The following is a 20,156-nucleotide window of genomic DNA, read 5'->3' as shown; positions in this document are numbered from 1 at the left end:
GAATTTGTATTATACTTCTATTTAAATTTTTTTTAAGTGAATGATTTAGGCTTTTAAAAAGTTGAATAAAACTGAATTATTTAATGTATATTACTTAAATGGTGACTATTCTACAACATCATGGAGTTTTTCTTTGCAAAGTATTGGTAGACTTGAGATTACACAGTAGCTGTGAGAAGAAAGGAATTAAAAGTAACTCCACTAATAACAATATTCTAATCAGTTCTGAAGTCAGCCAGCTACTGACAATTTTATAATCTTGTCTCTATCTCTAAAACTCATAATGTCAGATCTAACTCATCTGCTCTATTTTCAGTAATTAGATAGACCAAGATTCTTCCCTTCTCTTCATGATAAGTAAACAAAGGGTAAGCATTAAACCAAGTAAAGACTTAATTGTTGCTTGCTAATGAAATAAAATAATCAATAATCATTCCAAGCCCAGTTTTTCTCACTTTGATTTTCTTACCCTATCAAAAACTCTCAAGATGAGATAATCCTTTTGTAGTTGGCTCTCAGTATTCATAGGTTCTGCTTCTTGGGATTGAACAGATCTCAGATTAAAAATCTTTGGGAAAAAAATCACAATTCTGCTGAACATGCACAGACATTCTTTTTCTTTTCCTCATTCCCTAAATAATATACTGTAACAGACAGTTACTTAGCATGGATAATGTGTTAGATATTATAAATAATATAGGGATGATTTAAAGTATACCGATGGGTGGGACATGTATAGGACACATGCAAGTATTATACTACCTTATATAAGAAACTTAAAGAACCTGGATTTTGGTACCTGTGGGCAGTACTGAAGCATTCCCCTGCAAATAGAAGTTCTATATTTTTTAAAAAATAATAATCTTCATAATGATCTACAACATACTTCTTTATAAACAAGTTGATGAATGAGGTAATTTGGGCAATCTTATACTATGTGCAGAATCTCAGAAAATCGTTTCCTAATATCATTCAAAACTTAGTACTTTTGAAGAAAATAAAGTATAAATAATTGTAAGACACTATGCAAGGTTGTTTTTAAGCTGACTAATAAAAGATAGACCCTATAAGATACCTCCCTACAGAGATATTTATGAAGATCTGAGTGGAATTCTTTGCTTTTGACTCACGTTTTTACTTTGACAAAAGGCATAACTATTGGAATCATTATTACTTCAATTTCCAGGTATGAAGGTTCATATTCAAATATAACTATTAAATAAATATTGTGACCCAGGTCTTTATTTACTTTACAAAGCTGTTGTGCAGTAAGCTGGGAAAGTGCTTTGGAAATTAAAAAATATCATAAAATGTAAGTTATGCTGATTTTTAAAAATTCTCTCTATCTGAAATTCATACATTTCTTCTTTTGCCATTTTCCTCTCTTCTCTAGACTCCCTGCAGTGTTTCAGAACAGTTGAACTTTAAATTCTGTGCTCTGAGAGGTCTTTAAATTGTCTTCTGTTGCACAAGCACTAATGTATAATGCAGAAGGCTTACAAAACCTCAAAGAATTTCAAAACCACTGCTGCAGCGTTTGAATGGCTCGTAAAGTCTACCGGTTGCCTTTAGCCACTAATAAGAAAGCTATCTCTGCTTGGTTTGAATAGGTGCCCTCGTTTGAGGGCATTACATCAGGATTTAAAACAAGCAGGGGCAGGCTGATGGTCCAGCAAAAATGTGTGCAGGAACACATGAGCCCTGTTCAGCTAGCTCCCAGGTCAATCTCTCCACCATGGGTACCCTCAAAACTCTTGCCCTGTTCAGCTCTAGTTCTCTACCTACCTACTGCTGGAATAGTAATTAAAAACAATACCATAGAGATAGTGGACAATATGAACCATCAACTCCTAGGTTCGTTTGTATTTGACACCACTATTTAACCCATGAGCCAATTTAGGATCTTTACTAAAGAATATATTTATGACAAGGTCTTGAAGGTTTATTTTTCTAAGTATATATTAATTATTTGAATGACTAAGGAAGCTAAATAAATCAAGTCCTTCATAGAGAGAGTATATTAACATGGCCTTGACAGCTTTGTAGAGAAATAGCTTAAATAAACTATAAACAAATTGTTGCAACAAAAGTTGAAATTACTCTTATTATACCAACTGAGCGTATCTGAATACATGAAATATTTTACCAAAAAGACCTCTTTTGGAAGGAAGAAATTTAAATGACTATTCATTTAAGAAAAAAATATTAAAGAATTTTAGTTTACTAAAGGAAGGTGAATGGAAAATGACAGCTTTAGAGTTCTGACAATACAGAGAAAAAACAAATAATAAGGCAGATACCGGTTTTTGCTATGAAACTTCTAATTTCTAATAATGTTTTGATTTCTTTAATCTTTTGGCATGAGATATTTTAAATGGAAGACAAGCTTCCCCTTATCTACCCAAGATTAAATACCATATTTCAATTATTCTGTACTCCTTTTTACATTTCTTTGAGTAAGTTTGTGTTCCATACTACTGCTAGTAGTTTTTCTCTTTCAGTGATTCACAAATATGCTTTACAATAAAAATTGGATCAAATATTTTCTGAATTCATAAGTCATTTATGAATATTATGTATGCAATTGTACATAAGCAATCAGCCACATAGATACTAAGTTGATAATTATACTTAAATATCAATTATTAATTAAGTATTAATTATTAATATTAGTTATTGATTAATACACGCCAGGTAACATTCCTGTTACCCAGAATAAAGACAAAGCCAATACCTGTGCTTTTCAACCTTACATTTATGTTTTTAAACTATAATGATAAACACAAACCACTTAGAAGTCAGATTTCTCATTTCTAATACATTACAAATATGGCAAAATGTATTATAAATTTTAGATATATAAGAATACTAGAGTGAATTTTCAGAAATATTTTCTATATAAAACCAATTGCCTAAATCTATCCATACATAAATTCACCTTTACAAGTCTGAAATCATTAGTTTTGCTTGTAAAGGGATTAATATTCTTTGATGTCCACTTTTATTTCGAGGTACAGTAGAGGAATTTGACCTCATTAAGAAAATCAAAGTATCAGTTCAATAGAAAGTAACTATACAGAAAAGTAGAAGAGGAGGGAAAAGCTATTTCAAAGAAGAAAAATGAAAGGATTTCTGACTTGTACATTTGGAAGTAATCTTAGAAAATGAAACACTTTTGAATAGCTGCTATAATGAATTACCTTCAGCATTTTAAGATAATGCATTTTGGGTTTTTTGGCTTTTATAGACAAAGCAAGGTCTAAATCTAAAATCAAGATTTTGGCAAAGTGGGGTTCCTTTCTGGGGGTGCTGAAGAGAACCACTGCCCTTTAGTTTCCATGTACAGTCTTCCTGCATCCCTGGGTTCTTGGTCCCCTTCCTCCATTTCAAATCCAATATCACCTATGGTCCTTTTCATCTGTTCCAGTTCTCTCTGATCACAGCAAAGAAAGAGTCTCTAATTTTAATAACTCATGTGACCAGTTTAGGCCTATTTTGGGGGTCCAGGATAAACCCAGGCTGTGCTTAAGCCAAGGATCTCAAGATGGTTAAGCACATCTTCTATATCTCTTTAGTCATATAAGCACAAACATGCCTTATATTCTGAGGACTGAGAATCAAATATCTTGAAGGACCAGTTATACCTACCACAAATATAGACAAATCGAAAATCTGTCTCTTTGCTGACAGGCAATTTTTTTTAAATGATATAGTTTTTAGTCTCAGCATTTCTGATAAAAAAATATATGCTTTTTCTACATCAACAACTGATTTTCCATCTCCCTGGATCCTGACTGGATGTCCAGTGATTCATTACCATTCTGAAACTATTTGAAATTAGCATCAACCCCACAGATTAAGGGCTCAGTCCCACAAGGCTTGCCCCACTTACCTGTCCCAGACACTTCATACTTAGGAGAGACCAGCTCTGAATTGCAGGTTTCTCCAAACCCCACCTCAAATTCAATAATTAGCTAGAACAGCTCTCCAAACTCAGAAAATAGTTTTCTTACTATTGTCCATTGATTGTCATGAATACTACTTAGGAAAAGCCAAATGGAATAGATCTGTAGTACAGGGTTTGTGATAAGGGGCACAGAAATTCCATGAACTCTTGGGGTGTATCTTCTTCCCAGGATTTCAGTCTTCTCCACCTGGAGGTTCTCCTTAATCCATGCTAAGTATTTTTAGGAGGCTCCATCATGTAGGCACGATTGATTAGTCCTTTGACATTGGTGATTAACTCAACTTCCAGCTCTGTTCATCTACCCAGATGTTGGGTGGGGCTGAAAGTTCCAACTCTCTAATCATATCTGGTGACTGTGACAGCCAAGTCTATCCGGAAGTTGTTTAAGGACCCAACTGCTGTCACCTTAGCTTAAATTCAGATATAGCTGAAAGGAGTTTACCATGAATGACAAATGAGAGTCCTTTTACTCCTATCACTCAGGAAGTTTCAAAATTTTAGACATCTGTACTAGGAAGGCAGGATAAAAATACAATACATATTTTTTATTATATCACAATGTCATAATAAATCTGTAGTTAATTTCTTTCCTGCCTAAAGATAGAGAGAAGCAGAACTTATACTATTAATTGGATTCAAAGCTTTATAGTATTTTTTTCAAGACAATTCTGATGCAAATTCTGGAATGCATTCACATGGAACAGATCTTTTTTTAAATATTTGCCTTTTTAGATCTTTTATAATTAATATTTATAGTTTTATTAAATGTATTCTTATTGTATCTCATTTAAAATATACATTTACTGTTAATGGTTATTAATTCATACTTCATAAACTAACTTTATCATTTTACTAGAAAGCTAAACACTATGAACAACTTGATGTGTAACATTCAAACTCTTTTCTCCATACTTATACAGACTAAGCAGTTGCATAAAATACAATACATTCTTAACACCTGCTCAACATTCCATAATCAGTATAGTGTAATTTGCCTAAGTATTCCCCCATTGATAGACATTTTATATGATTTAATGTTTATGATCTCTAAAGGGAAATTATTGAGTAAAATTATATGTACTTAATTTAACAGATATTACTTGGGACTTTTTCCCCTAGAATTTTTAGTAGGTCAAACTTGTTTGATATTCTAAATGTCCCTAAATATTGTAACTTTATCATGTTTTGATAACTAGATGAGCTGAACAAAAAGATTCTATGATGATTTCTTTTGTATTTCCCTAGTAATGAGATTAAAAATCTCTTTCTATAGATTATATTTTCTTTGAACCTTTTTTTAGAAATTTTCTATTTTATTTAACTAGTATATGTGTACATTTTATCTTTCATATATACTGAAAACTTTTTTGCCAACATATATATTTTTTCATTACATAGTGTCTATTCCCCATATTATATATGTATATGAACATATATAAAGCCAATGATTTATATTTTTTAATTTTTTGTATCCCATATTCCATGAAATACTTCTTTAATGAAAACTATTAAAACTATTATCCTAAAGAAATATCTAATATTTTTAAATTTAAAACCCAAATGTGGATTATTTTCTAAATAGATGCTCAACAATTCCAATTTCATTAAATGCTAAAAATTTCCTTTCGTAATAACACAAAATGTTATATTTATGACACTGTTTATTTGTCTCTTTCTTTCTTAACACTATTCTATTTTGAGAGTACTGGCTACATAGTACATTTTTAAAAGAGTTTTATCTAGTATACATTCATTATTCTTTTTTATGAATTTCTTATCTATTCAAAGACAACTGGGATTCCATAAAATTTTAACATCCTTCTATTCATTTCCTCCACAAAGAAAATTGCAATTCAAATGCATTATGTCTTTCTTTTGAGGGCTGACATTTGAAAATTATTAATATTTTAATATTCATAAAGAATATTTTACATACAGAACTATGATATATTTTTGAACAGAATCATATTAATATTGGCTCCTTACAGAATTTTAGTGTTTCTCATATAGAATTATGATATGGTTCTGAATTTGTTTTGTGTACTTTATGCCCTTCAATTAGACATTATATTTTTTGATATACACACTGTAGATATTTCTCATTAGAAAAAAAAAAACGTCTAACTCACCTCTATTTCTTGCAGTGATTTTAATGGTAACATGTTGTTTGTTTATGGATAAGGGCAATGGATTTGGTGTGTCAACTACTTTCAGCCTCCTTATATATCCACATGTACATCGTGGACTCTGCTGAGGAACATCTAAGGGTCATTGATCCCTGGCTTCATGATAGACTTCTAGGAGAGGCTTGCTCTGCCACCAGCTGTTTACTGCTCTACTCTTCACAATTATCAAAATTAACAAATCCTTCCACTGTGACAATTACAAAAGTATCACAAACATTAGGTCTTGTATTCTGGCTCTGTAGGTTTCAGATGAATTCTTTGGTCTCTGTGTTAGTTTTCCACACTTTACAAACCAGAAAAATTCATATTAAAAAAAATAAAAGAGGTGGGGGGTTCATGGGGTTTGTTCATAATCCATCCTCTTTTTTAAAAAAAAAAAAGAAAAGTTATACTTGGATTAAAAATAAGACAGTCTCACTAATTTGTTAGAGCATTGAGGGTGAATTATGTACCACACACAGAATTCCAGCTGCACAGTATTTCTGCATCTCTCTCTTTCTCTCCATCTCTGTTTCCATTTCTATATCTTTCCTTTTCTCTCTCCATCTGTACTTACATACATACATACACACATACATGTTTTTAGAATAAAATATTGTCTGGTGGTTCCAAGAATAAAATAAAGTAAATAAAACCAAAAAATATTAAGAATATATGAAATTGTAGAGAAATGAAAAGCTGAATATTGAGGTATGAGAACAGAACAGAACTCAGCTTTCCTAGAAATCATTTTACACTCTATTGTACCACAATATTTGTTTGTTTCACTAATACATGGAAAATTAATGAGTGAAATGCTGACAGCATAATGCCTACACATAGGAATTACTTTCTAGATAAGGAAAACAGGAGTGACTGAAATAACTTTACAGTAATCAGCAAGAAAGATCACATTCACAACAAGTGCTTTTGCCTTGCAAAAAGAAAGAAAATGAAAAAAGAAAAAGAAAGAGAGAAAAGAAAGAAAGAAAAGAGCTCATACAAGCCCTTGAACCTTCAATTCTTTGTAGATCTCTGTTCATTTCACAGCTTCCTGTGCACTCCTAGAGAGAGAACCAGGGCTCAGAGCTGCACTCCATTGTCACTGCCTTCGCCAGTGTGGCTGAAGTTAAAAAAGTTATTATTTTTGTGCCATTTTATTTGTGCTTTTGAAATCTTTGAAGCCATCTCAGAAGGCGTTGATTATTCTTTTTTTTCAGTTCTTTACTTGGAAACTTGTAGAGGCTCTGTTTATCTGTCCCAGCTATTGTTCCACATACTCTCTTACTTCCATTGCATAGATTTAGTAGAGCCCACGTATTTTAAGAGGCTCTGGAGGGATTACAGTCCTACTGATAACTTCATTTCAGAATTTGAAAGATCAAGTATGTTTCATTTTAAGGCACCAATATTGTGTTAATTTTTTATGGCAACCACAGAAAAATATTACAATTTATTTGAAAAATTCAGATTTACACTGAGGAATTCTGCATAGCTTATCTAAACCAGGGAGTCATAAGACAGTTTGACTGAAATTCCTTACACACACCAGAGGATAGAAGGTTGTGTTCCCCACAGAAATTCAGCCAGTACTTCAGAAACAGCTGACTAAAGGATTTGGGAAACTGAAATAAGCAAGTGGATAAAAAAAAAAAAATCCCACTGTATTAAATAAAATAGTTTGTGTGTTTTATTACATATTAGCATTTTAAGTACATCCATCAGAAATGTCTACCTCAAAAACGCAAAGAAAAACAATATTATGTCACCAAATCCTTAATATCTTAGCCATCTATTTTTAAAATAATTGTATCACTAACCAAGTGTTACCAAAACATATTTTATTCCTTTGATGCATATTTTAATGTCCTGTTGATTTGGACTTGGTTGCTTCTCTGGCTCCCAAAGGTCTGTCCTTCTTTCTGATACAAGGTTTCATCAAAAGCACCATATGATCAGACTCTCCTCTCAATATTTAAGAAAAATTCAAATATTCTTTCCAGTTACCAACATTCTAGTGGCCAATAGTAAACATCACCATAAGAATATTTTCTTATCTTTATTTTTCCCACTTGTTCTCTCAAAGACCAGATCAATTTGAAATGGAACCACCTTTGATCCAGCTATCTCACTCCTGAGTCTATACCCAAAGGACTTAAAAACAGCATACTATAATGACACAGCTACATCAATGTTTATAGCAGCACAATTCACAACAGCTAAACTGTAAAAGCAATCTAGATGCCTTCAATAGATGAATGGATAAAGAAACCATGGTATGGGGCTGGGGATGTGGCTCAAGTGGTAGCGCACTCGCCTGGCATGCACGGGGCACTGGGTTCGATCCTCAGCACCACATAAAAATAAAATAAAGATTTTTGTGTCCACCAAAAACTAAAAAAATAAATGTTAAAAAATTCTCTCTCTCTCTCTCTCTCTCTCTCTCTCTCTCTCTCTCTCTCAAAAAAAAAAAAAAAAAGAAAAAGACACTGTGGTACATATGCACAGTGAAATATTACTCAGCAATAAAAGAGAATAAAATCATGACATTTGCAGGTAAATGGATCAAGTTGGAGTGCATCATGCTAACTGAAGCAAGCCAACCCTAAAAAACCAGGGAGGACGATGTAAAGAGGTAGGAAAGATGGTGGAATGAGACAGACATCATTATGATTGTAAATGTATGATTGTATGAATGGCGTGACTCTACTTCATGTACAAACAGAGAAGCTAAAATTCTACTCCACTTGTGTACAATGAAATGAAGAGATTTCTACTGTCATGTATAACTGATTGATACCAATAAAAATTTTTGAAAAGAATATGAATAACTCCTATACTGTTAAAATAATTACTATTTGTTACTCATTTAATAATGGAGGGTGGAGTGAAGCAACTATATCCTTAACTGTGAATAAGTGAGAAACATAAGGATAAGAAAATATTCTTATGGTGGTGTTTAATATTGGCCACTAGAATTGTTGGTAACTGAAATGTCTGGGTTATAACCAAAGTCAACAAAACTTGTAAGAATATAGTTGCTTCACTCCACCTGTACAGTGCACAGGTCAGCCCAGCTCACCAATGTTTCAAGATATTTTGAATTTTCCTCGTTATACTAAATGTTTTGTTTTCGGTATGCTTTCAAACTTCCTATTTTAAACACATATGTATTTTACTTTTAAATATAGGTTGTACAAAAATATAAACAAAAAAATAACAAAACAGGTTTTTTAGAAATATAAATGTTGATAAAATAGCACATTGGTAGATAACAAAGCATAGCCACATGCCTATTAGTGAAGTAATAAAACAAATATTCGCAGAATCAAAAGTTATATAGATAGGAGATAGTCAACAAAAACATGCACCTAATTGTCAAAATGCTACTTGAATGATTGCAGCCAAAATATTATAGAACAAAGGCCTGCCATAGTGGCCCTTGGTTACTGGTTCTTGCAATTACTTCAGAAAGATTTTAAACATATAACTCAGAGTTGTGGACTTGGGCTTATTAAAAGAAATAAGAAATCAAAAAAATGGGACACTTTCCAGGGAGATGGTACCTCATGCCCTCCTGTTTATTGGGGGTCACAGGAAAGTTTCCAACCCCCTCACCTCTCGACTTCTGACTAAAAGCAGGATAGGATCATATTTTACAGCCTCTGTTGTGCACAGTCTTCCCCTAGGGAAGGATGATATTACTATTATAATAATATTCTTATGACCCAAGATCATCTTGGATCACTTTGGCCCACATTGACCAGTTCTAACTGGGCCTTGGCCTATCTTAAGTCCTGGAATCTGGTCTACATAAAAGATACAAAAGTCCCCCGACCTGATCCTTCAAAGTCATTTGCATTCTTCCTGTTCTTAGGGAGGGTCTCTAGGCCTTCATCTCCCCCATATCCTACTGACTTAAGTCAGCTAAGGCTGCAGTAAATTATTTTTTAAATAAAAATAAAATGTGAGGTTTAGCATAGTGGGTCCAGTTTATAAAACTATCCCCTTACCCTCATGTTTCCACCACTCATTCTACGTTACCTACCAAAACGACCAAGGTTCACACCTAAGAGCCAAAACTTCTCTTGCAAGTTCACAGAAATTCTAATTTACTTCCATAACAATAAGGAGATTGATGTTTCCACACACACACACACACACACACACACATACATATATGTGTGTGTGTGTGTGTGTGTGTGTGTTTGTAATTTATCCCACCATATACCTTGGTTACTTGGTTAAGTTTTTATTTATTTTGAGTTTATCCAAAGAGAATTTATAGAACTCGATGACATATTTACTATTCTTCTAGTACATTCCAGTACAATCAGATAACAAATATCCAAAGGTCAAATGTGATATTGCTTACAGGTGGCACAAGATCACACACAGGGAGGAAGAAGCTTGACCATAATGCTCTCTGCCCCAGAAACACTTAGAGTCAAATTGGAAGGAAAAATGTTGTATTCAAAAGGCAACTTTGAAGGAAGATGGAAGAAATTTTATTGTTTCAAAAGTCCCATCTCCAAAAAATTCTGGAAGCAAGGAAAACTTTTAAAATGGGCAAGTGATGTTTTACAACAAAAGAGAGACTTCCCCAGAGTTTGAACAGATTTCGCTTCAGTCATTAAGGCCCACAGGAATTTCCCAGACCTTTGCTCCTTCCCTGTTCCTGGAGCCTTCCTGGAGACATCCAAAGGAGCTGAGACTTCCTGGGGCTAGCATCTCTATCTTCCTAATTTGCTGAGGGGAGTTCTCTCAAATTCAGTCCATTTCAATATCTGATTATAAATATGACGTGAAGTCACTGTTTTCCAATCTGGTGGATTTCATGGTTTCGCTGAGCTGGTGCAGGTGCAGCTGCATGCATTATGGGTAATGTCCAGTGATGCAGTCAGGTACCCATCTGACTTCAACTAAGAAGCTAATGTTGTCTGTATTGTATTGCATTGATATTACATACATACTTGTGGTGTATTTAATTTTTTTAATAAAAAATTCTATCTTTTGATTGAAAAGTTTTGATAAAATGTGAATTAATCTAGAAAAATGTTTATACTAAAGAAATAAAACTCAAAAATAGAACTTTTCTATTCCTTCAGTGGAAAAGAGGAAAAGTTGTATTGAAATAGGAGATAGGTGTTGAGAACCAAAACTTCAAAAACTAATTTTGAAAATTAAATGTTGTAAGTCAAGTCACTTATATGTTGTTTGAATGTAGGGAAAATACACCAAAGTGTATTTGAATCAAAGCACAATGGAGGAAATCAATGTACTTATTCAAGAAAGGCAAATTGTGTAGCGTTATTTTAGGTGAAAATGGTAGAGATTCTATTCCATTAAGTTAAAAAAAGCGGGGCAGGGATATTTACTCCTTTTGGACATGAAACTATTGAACAGTCAGAGTTTCTATTGGTCTTGAAATGAATACTAACTAGTAAATATTTCTCTGTCTCATGTATTTCCTTTCTCTCTCTCACCCCCCTTGACTTCACTCTCCACCTTTATATTTCATGTTGATATATGTTTAATTCATAGTTTCCAGTATTTTGTTGATGAAACTGCTCCAGAATTTCTTCTTGAAGAAGTGGAAAACTCCATCATTGTCATCTGTTTCTATATTAATAGGATGAATACAAATTGGGACGTATTTATGAGCCTGTTGGCAGAAGCCTTAGATGTAGTAGTTCACTTTGACACACCATTTTGTTTTAGACATCATGTTAAGTTAATAACTTTAGGTAAATACTGATTCATTTTCCTTTTTTTTTTTTTTTTTTAACAACCCAGAATAACTCGTTGGATACTAAGTTAGGTAATGAATTTGTACAATGCTGTTGTTGTAAGTAGTCTTGTCTATGTAGATTGGACCCATTCAGAAAGATTATTACAGGTTTGGATCAGTGTAAATGACCAATAAAAATTCTCTTTCCTGATTAGATATTTTAATGCTAGATAAAGTCAATTTCCCTTGGGACTTTATCCTTGTTCTCATAATGTTTCTTTCCTCATTCCCTGCCTTTTAAGCTGCTTTATATAACATTTAGTTAACATTATTTGCTACTTTTTTTTCTTCAAATGGTGGAAGAAATCTCCTTTAACAGTAAAAGGACCCATCTGTCACCTTTGTAGAGATTGGGGTCAGTAAGAGAATGTTATTCCGATTAGTCTTCCGAAAACACTGCTTTAAAAATCAGGTTTTTTTAAGTTATTTTCTTTTTTTCAAAGTGCAAAGTATGAGTAGTACCTTCCTCTGATTGCTAGGTTAACAGTTTTACTCACCTTATCTCCATTATCCTCTTAAGGACTAGATTTTTAAACAACTTTACTAGTATACCTGCTGTGTAAAGCCATTTTCTTCTTTAGAATTTGATTCTAAAGGCATATCTTGAGTTTCAACACTGAACAATGGATACTTGATGGTGGGAGCAGATAATAGTGTCTTGGAAAGATTTGAAGGACTTACCATGTCTCTCAGAACAGCCTTTAACCTAGCACCTGACAAGTATGTTTTAGAATGGAAAACAGAGATGTATAAGGTAGAAAGGAAGAAGAAATTCAGAACCAAATATAATTTCAGGAAATGAATAAAATATGGCAGAAAGACATCGAACATTTCCATACTTTTCCAAATTTATAATTTTTAAAGTATTCTTTAATTTTTCTTAGCACCATATGCTGCTCAGATAAAACAGGATTTGCAGATGTTGGAAATATTGTCAAATTCTTTATTGTTATGGTTTCACATAATAGCCTAATCTTGCCTCTGATGGGGATTTGCAGTTTATGGTATATCCAAAATTTCATAATTAACAGTTTGTGTGATAAAGGGGACTTCAGGCCAGGCACAGTGGAGCATGCCTGTAATCCCAGCAACTCTGAAGGCTGAGGTAGAAAGATAGCAAACCTGAGACCAGTTTCAGAAGATTAGTGAGATCCTATCAAAAAAAACAAAAAAACAAAACAAAACAAAACAAAACAAAAAACCAGCATGATAAACATGCTCTCACGTCCAAATCCAAAGAATGGGCTGAGGCAAAGCTATACAGAAAGCAAGGCTTTATGACACTCCTGCAAGATTGGCATCTGTGTGAGCAGGTGATATGTTCCTCTCCTAGTTCCTCATTGGCTGAGTACTATGGGGTTATTCCCAAACATCATCTAGACATTACTGTCTCCCTCTGGGTTATTTAAAGGAAAGTACCTTCATTTGTCCCTACCTCCCTTTTTATATTGTGGCAGGAAAGTCTTTGGGATTGAGTGCATTTGGGCACATACACAGTTCATCTTTGTTGGTTGGCAAGCCCCTGCTCTCTTACCACCTGTTTGTCAAAAACGATGGAGAATTTTTACACTCTGGTGTGAACTGCTTTTAACTCTCCCTTCTGTACTGGCCTACTGAAGACTTTCCTCATTTTTTGAGTGGAAACAAACTTTTATTTGTTCAAAATATTACTGCATATAAAGAAAAAAGGATCTAAAAGATTATTAAAATGAATAGGTGAGTTTAGCATGATGCCAGGTTGCTAAGTAAATATACAAAAACAAGCTACATTTCTATCAGCAAAGTCGCAGCTAGTATGAAGACAAACAACAATAAGTGTCGGCAAGGATATCAGGGAAAAGGTACACTCATCCATTGCTGGTGGGACTGCAAATTGGTGCAGTCAATATGGAAAGCAGTATAGACATTTCTGGGAAACTTGGGAATGGAACAACCATTTGACCCAGGTATCCCTCTCTTCAGTCTATACCCAAAGGACTTAAAAAGAGCATACTACAGGGACACAGCCACATCGATGTTTATAGCAGCATGATTCAAAATAGCTAATCCAACCTAGATGTCCCTCAATAGATGAATGGATAAAAAAAGTGTGGCATATATACAGGGGCCTTCCTTATATCTCAATTTTACATTTAAGTATAAATACTCTGAAAATGAACCACTGAACTTTCTATTTCTCACATTGGGGATGTAGCTCAGAGATAGAACTCCTTTGAGTTCAGTTCCAGAATGAATGAATGAATGAATGAATGGGATTTCATTGTGACTGACTTGGTGTACTTGTGCTTTTGAGTTATGTATGTCAGTGTCACATTTAATTTCACTTTACACTTAGTTTTGCTCAGCTACATGGATTAGTGTTTGTTTATTGTTTCAATGAAAATAAATTGGTTCCTTTATCAAACATTGCTGAGGGATAACACACACACACACATACAGAGAGAGAGAGAGAGAGAGAGAGAGAGAGGGAGAGAGAGAGGAAATTTTAAGAAGTAAGCATATCAATTGTTTATTCAGTTCTGCTTGATGCTCTTGAGAAAATGTTTCTACTTTAATGGCTCATTGTCATATTGGAATCTTTCACATGCTTTGACAAGGGACAGGATTCATGTAAAGGACTATGCCAGGTAGTAAGCACTGTAATGCTACTGCTTGCCTGTATCAGCACAAAGGTGGTTGATTACTGATTGTAGAAAGTCATATCTTTTTCAACTCATTTATGAGTAGCCCAGAAGAACGGAGCCCAGAACAACTAATCCAACATAGGACAATGTCCAGAGGACTTCTCATCTGCCACTCTGTTCTTCTCCCTTGATGATGATAAAACATTCAATAAAATCTTACACTGATAAAATGGTGCTGCCAATGATTTTATTAATTTTATGAACTGTTCATAATATTGTAAGGGTCCGGCGAAGCGTCGGAGAGAGAGACCACAAGAGACCAGCTCCATGCAATTGGCAGAAGGGGTTTTATTGATTCAGCATGCTGAGGCTCCAGGCTCACTCAGGAAGATAGAGCAGCCCAGAGCCCCGAGCAGAGGTCAGGCAGAGCTTAAGTACACTTTTTGGAGAGGGCGGGGGGCTTTGCATACATCAGAACAAATCATCATGAGGCGCGGGAAAATTGAACAACAACTCTGAGTCATGATTAGCACATTCATTGGCGGGAACAGATTGGATGGGGGTGATTGGTTACTTTTAAGTGGGGTGAACATTTAAACTGATTGGTTCTGGGCCCCCGAGGTGCCTACATGCCAGGCTACTCAAAGTCCCAAGTTATTAGACCACCAGAGGAGCCAGTGAGAATGTTTACTGGGCAGTTCAGGTATTGTCCTAACAGCTACAGAGATCACAGGCTCCGGGGGTGGCCGAGAAATTTAACAATAATAAACATAACAATGGTCTTTTACTTTACAACCCAAGCCTTACAGTTTAGAAACTTCACAATGTCCGATCTTTTACACTTTAACTCTGGCTCTGCGGCTTAGAATCAGCTTAAAAATTTTACCTTTACAATATAGTGGTGTCCCATCACCACCACCCTTTATTTGGTCACAATGACATTTGCTAGAATATTTTTCTGAAAGTTTCTTGCCATGGATTCTGAAATCCATGGTCTAATGGAATGGTCATTTAAGAACTTATAATTCATAAAGGACACAATTTTAAACATGTGGCATTCTTCTTGCCCTTTTAACACAAAATAAAAAGTTTTTGAAAACTGATTTGCTTAAAATTCAGACAGTATGATGAAAATTACAGGGTACCATCCATAGAAGGGGACTGAAAACAAAACCAGCTAGGTTGGTGTAGAAAACGATCCAGGACTCAAGGTTTTAAGTTTGGTGAGCAAAATTACATAGTTGAGGAAAAAAACAGATTCTTATCAATCTCAACCAATGTGCTTTGTGTTTTTAAAATAGATTATATTACTTTTACATCAAATGGATAAGGGTCACACAAATTTGGTGTCACCTATACTCTGGGTATACACAGAAGAAATCACTCAACCAATTGAAATATGAGCCAGGAGGCAGGTATGTTTGGGGAAAATCACCTGTGTTTTGTGGGAGGGAAGATCTGCAGTATCTCTATGTGACTGAACCACTCTTCACACTTAATGTTCTTCTGCTGTTGCTGTTTTCCGGTTTCAAATATTTTCCTCCAAAGAAACACACAAGGAACTGTCAAAACTACCAAGTCACTCTGACTCACTCATTTTACATAATCTAGAATTAACTTTGTTAATTATAATAATAAATTATTTACCCAGAGGCATTCCTGTAGGCCATTTGTTGTTGTTGTTTGTTTTTGAGTGTGTGATATATGATCTCAAACTGAGCATGGTCAGGAATGGGCCCTCCTCTCCACTTGATGAAGAGTCGTTTCTATGTGAATATGTGTAAGTTTCTTCAATATAGACCCTTACTTTCTTGTTTTGAGGAAGTGTTATTTTGAGAATCATTTTTTGTTAGGGTCTGTAAACAAGTCAAAATGCCAGGCTCCATCTTGACTTGAATGTTAGGGTCTGTAAACAAGTCAAGATGGCGCCTGGCATTTTGCCAGAGGGAGTGGTTTGAGAAGTAACGCCAGTGAGCCATTAAGTGTGGAGATTCCTTATTGGTTGACTGCTGTATCTAGTTATGTTAATTAAGATAAGCTGTGTGTAATGTATATATACCCCTCCTGTCCTACAATAAACGGCTCCCACTCCTGCTGTTATCAATCTACACAAGTTGCTCATCACCCCCTGCTATTTTGCCCAGCCAGCCGGGCTGCAGCGATTTCCAGTGCACTCCTTACTTCCTTTAGGTAATAAACCTTTCTTTATACTCTGCTCTCCTGGCTGTATTTATAGGCTTTGTACTGACCAAGAGGCAAAACCACTTTGATTACAAAACCAGTGACTCAGTTGGACTTTTCTCTTGTAGGCTCCTGAGCTTTTGCTGCTACTGTGCCCCTAGTAGGAGCAGTAGTTGGGACGGCAGCCTACCCTGGGGGGAAGCTCCCCTATGTTGTCAGAAGTGGGTCCCAAGCAGATGGTGGGAAGCACCATCCAGGGGCCTAGGGTGTTAACCTGTTAACCTGCCATCATCCCAGATAAACTTAGTGGCTCCTCTGAACCTTTTGTTTGGAAGTTCCCCCCAGAAGGTGAGTGGTACTGGGCCCTTATGTGGCAAATAAAATCCCAATGAGAAAGGAAAGAAGGCCTTATGTTAAGAAAGTGCAAGTGGGTCAGCCACAGGTCCAGTAGAGTACACTTCTGTCTAGAGGTAGGGGAGATTGAAAGAAATTTCTACCCTGATTGAAACCAGATATCGTTGAAAAAAAAAAGAAATACTGAAAGAAAACTCTGTCCAGGCTTAACAGTTCTGAGAGACTGAAATAAACCTTCATCCTATGGGGACGATAGGAAGCCACTTCTTCCCTATAGATCTTTTCTAGGAGATTTTTCCCCCCAAAATTCCCGTTTGTATGCTTTCATAGTTCAAAATCCCTGAAACCCTTCAATCATAAACCAAATTTGACAATTATAGTTGAATAAATAATTGTGGAATTTGCATTTTGACTAAACATTGTTCCTCCATCCTATAGGTAGCTGTCTTTCAATATCGAAAGGGGCGCCTCTTTCCGCCATTGACAGTTGTTTGATTGTGGATCAATAACTTAAAAAAAATGTGCTTGGAATTCCTATGGATACTTCTCCCAGTGTTTCCTGCAAATGCTCCAGTCTTTGTAGCAGTTTTAATTAATTTATTTACTTCTCTGGCATCTTTTAACATTATTTAGCTCATAATAGCAATATGTGCTTCCCCCTTTTTTGTTGTAGTTATTTTTGTTTCTACATGCTTAATTTAGTATTTTGTTTGATTGGCATGCCTCATCTAATATCTTCTGTAAATTCCTGTAAGACAATCCTTAAATTGTAGTTATAGAAATGACATGCAAGCCTGTTAGCTCTCTGTCTCTGTATTATATTGTTGACCTTTGCCTTCTATTAATATATTTTGTTATTTAAAGTTACTTGGAGGCAAACCAAGTAACAAATTATTTGAACCAATTCTGGCTGGAATGCAAACATCCAAGAGTTAACTCATAAACTCTTTTTTGGGGCTGAGAAAATGGGAAAAAAAATGTAAAGGAGGAGAGTCAAGAGATGTGAGATGCAATATGAAAGAAAATTCTGCAATAACAACTTGGAACATAAGATAAAGTGAGCCTTTCTGAATCATTTGTAACCAAATCTTTTTTTTTTCTTATGTCTTAGTTTACCTTTCCTTCCTTTCTTTCTTAAGGTAGTTTTTTTTTCCTTTCTTTTTAAAAATTCTTTGTTTTATTTTAATATGTTCCTTTACATTTAGTTTTTCAGATGAATTTCTACCACTAAAACAAAAATATTCAGTAATTAATATCCCAAAGACCTTCCAGTTGTACTCTCAAAATTTCTGCAATGAACTAGCAATGCTGTTTATTTTCTAGAGAGTATATTTTGCTGCTACTTCCAAATGACATGAGCATTTCTTTTGATAACCATCCTGGACTGAATGCACTAATAACAAAGGGAAAAATATCATTTTCCCCAACTCTAAAAAAGGCCTCTGGATGGAGACTACCGATCAGGTGGCCTTCTATTTCTGAGTGTATTTTACCCATGTCACTGGTTTTCTCCTGCTGTCCATTTTCTGTGACAGCTGCCAGAATAAACTGTCTCAACTTCAAATGTTGCCTAAGACTTATTTTCAGCCCCAACTGGACCAAAGGCAAAAATTTTATCCCTGGAGAATCTGGTCTACTAGGACTGTCCCCTGAATGAGTCACCCTGAGAGCTTTGTGATACATTGAACATATCATTCCATAAACTAAAAAGCAATTTTGGATTTTTTAAGAATACAAATTCAAAATAAAAGCTTCTTGAGTTTTATAAGTCATTTTCTATTACCCGAACACTGCTTGTCACTTTATGTTTGATATTTCCCTAGAAATGTATATTACTTCAATTCCTATAAAGTATCAAGCTGAAATATGCTCATAGTTTATAAAATAAAGGACTCATCCTCATAGCACATACTTTAAATTCCAAGATTGCTATCCAAATAAACTAGATCATTCACACACATTCCTGGCAAAAATTTGAAATGACACAGTTACTTTGGAGGCATCTTTAGATGCAAGTTTCTTGTAAACTAAATATGGGCTTATTATATGGCCAAGTAATTGCACGTTTGGTATTTATTTGGAGAAAGAAAAGCTAATGTTCCCACAAAAGCCCTACACAAATGTTGTAAAAAGTGCAGTTTTGTTTTATAATAGGCAAAACCTGTTCAGGAAAGGAAAAGCACTTCAACAGGTAAGTATCTGAATAAAGTGCAGAAAGTGTCACACCCACACCATGGAATACACTTCATCAATAGGAAGTGGATAAGCACAACTTGGATTGATTTCATGGGAATTATGCTGTATGGAAAAAGTCAGGATTATCTGCTCTATGGTTTAATTTATATAACACTCTTAAAATGATAAAGCTATAGAAAAGAAGAAACAACCTGTAGTTATCAGAGAAGAGTGGGAATGAGGAGAGGATGTCTGTAGTTCTAAAGGAGTTGCACTAACGAATTCCAGAAAAATCCAAAAAAATATGACAGAGCTAAAATACATCTAAGATAAGTTACAAACAACATGAAATTTTAACTTCTAGACTTCAAGTTAATGATTATGCTTTGTAACACACAGCTGATGATGGGTGTTGGAAAGGAGTAGCAATCAGCTGAATAATGTGTTTGTAGTGCAGGCCCTTGATTTTTATGTATGTTGGACAATGAGAAATAGATTTTTCATTTATTCAAGAATTAATGGCAAAATATTAAGTAGATAAATATAGTAACTCATATTTAAATAGGAAATTTTAACACAAAAAAAGTACCGGTATGATTTTTGAACCATTCTTTAAATTTACTTTAAAGGAAGAATAAAGAATAAAATTAATACCATATAAAAATTATTTAGAATATAAGGGGTTTATTTTCCTTTGAATTTAGAAAGGATAAATATTGGTTGGTAGTTAAATGGCTGGATTTAAATAAGATATCTCAAACTGCTTTCATTTAGTGACAAGGATATTTTGGCAAATAGATCTTACAGTTTACTCCAATAAGTGGAATGAATTAGTTCCACATTAGAAAGCTGATGTTGAGATCCTCAATTAACAAGTTCTAATGAAAGGGACTCTTAAA

This window comes from Callospermophilus lateralis, chromosome 8 (genome assembly GCF_048772815.1).
Source record: "Callospermophilus lateralis isolate mCalLat2 chromosome 8, mCalLat2.hap1, whole genome shotgun sequence".
NCBI lineage: Eukaryota > Metazoa > Chordata > Mammalia > Rodentia > Sciuridae > Callospermophilus > Callospermophilus lateralis.
Note: the sequence above shows the minus strand (reverse complement) of the source record.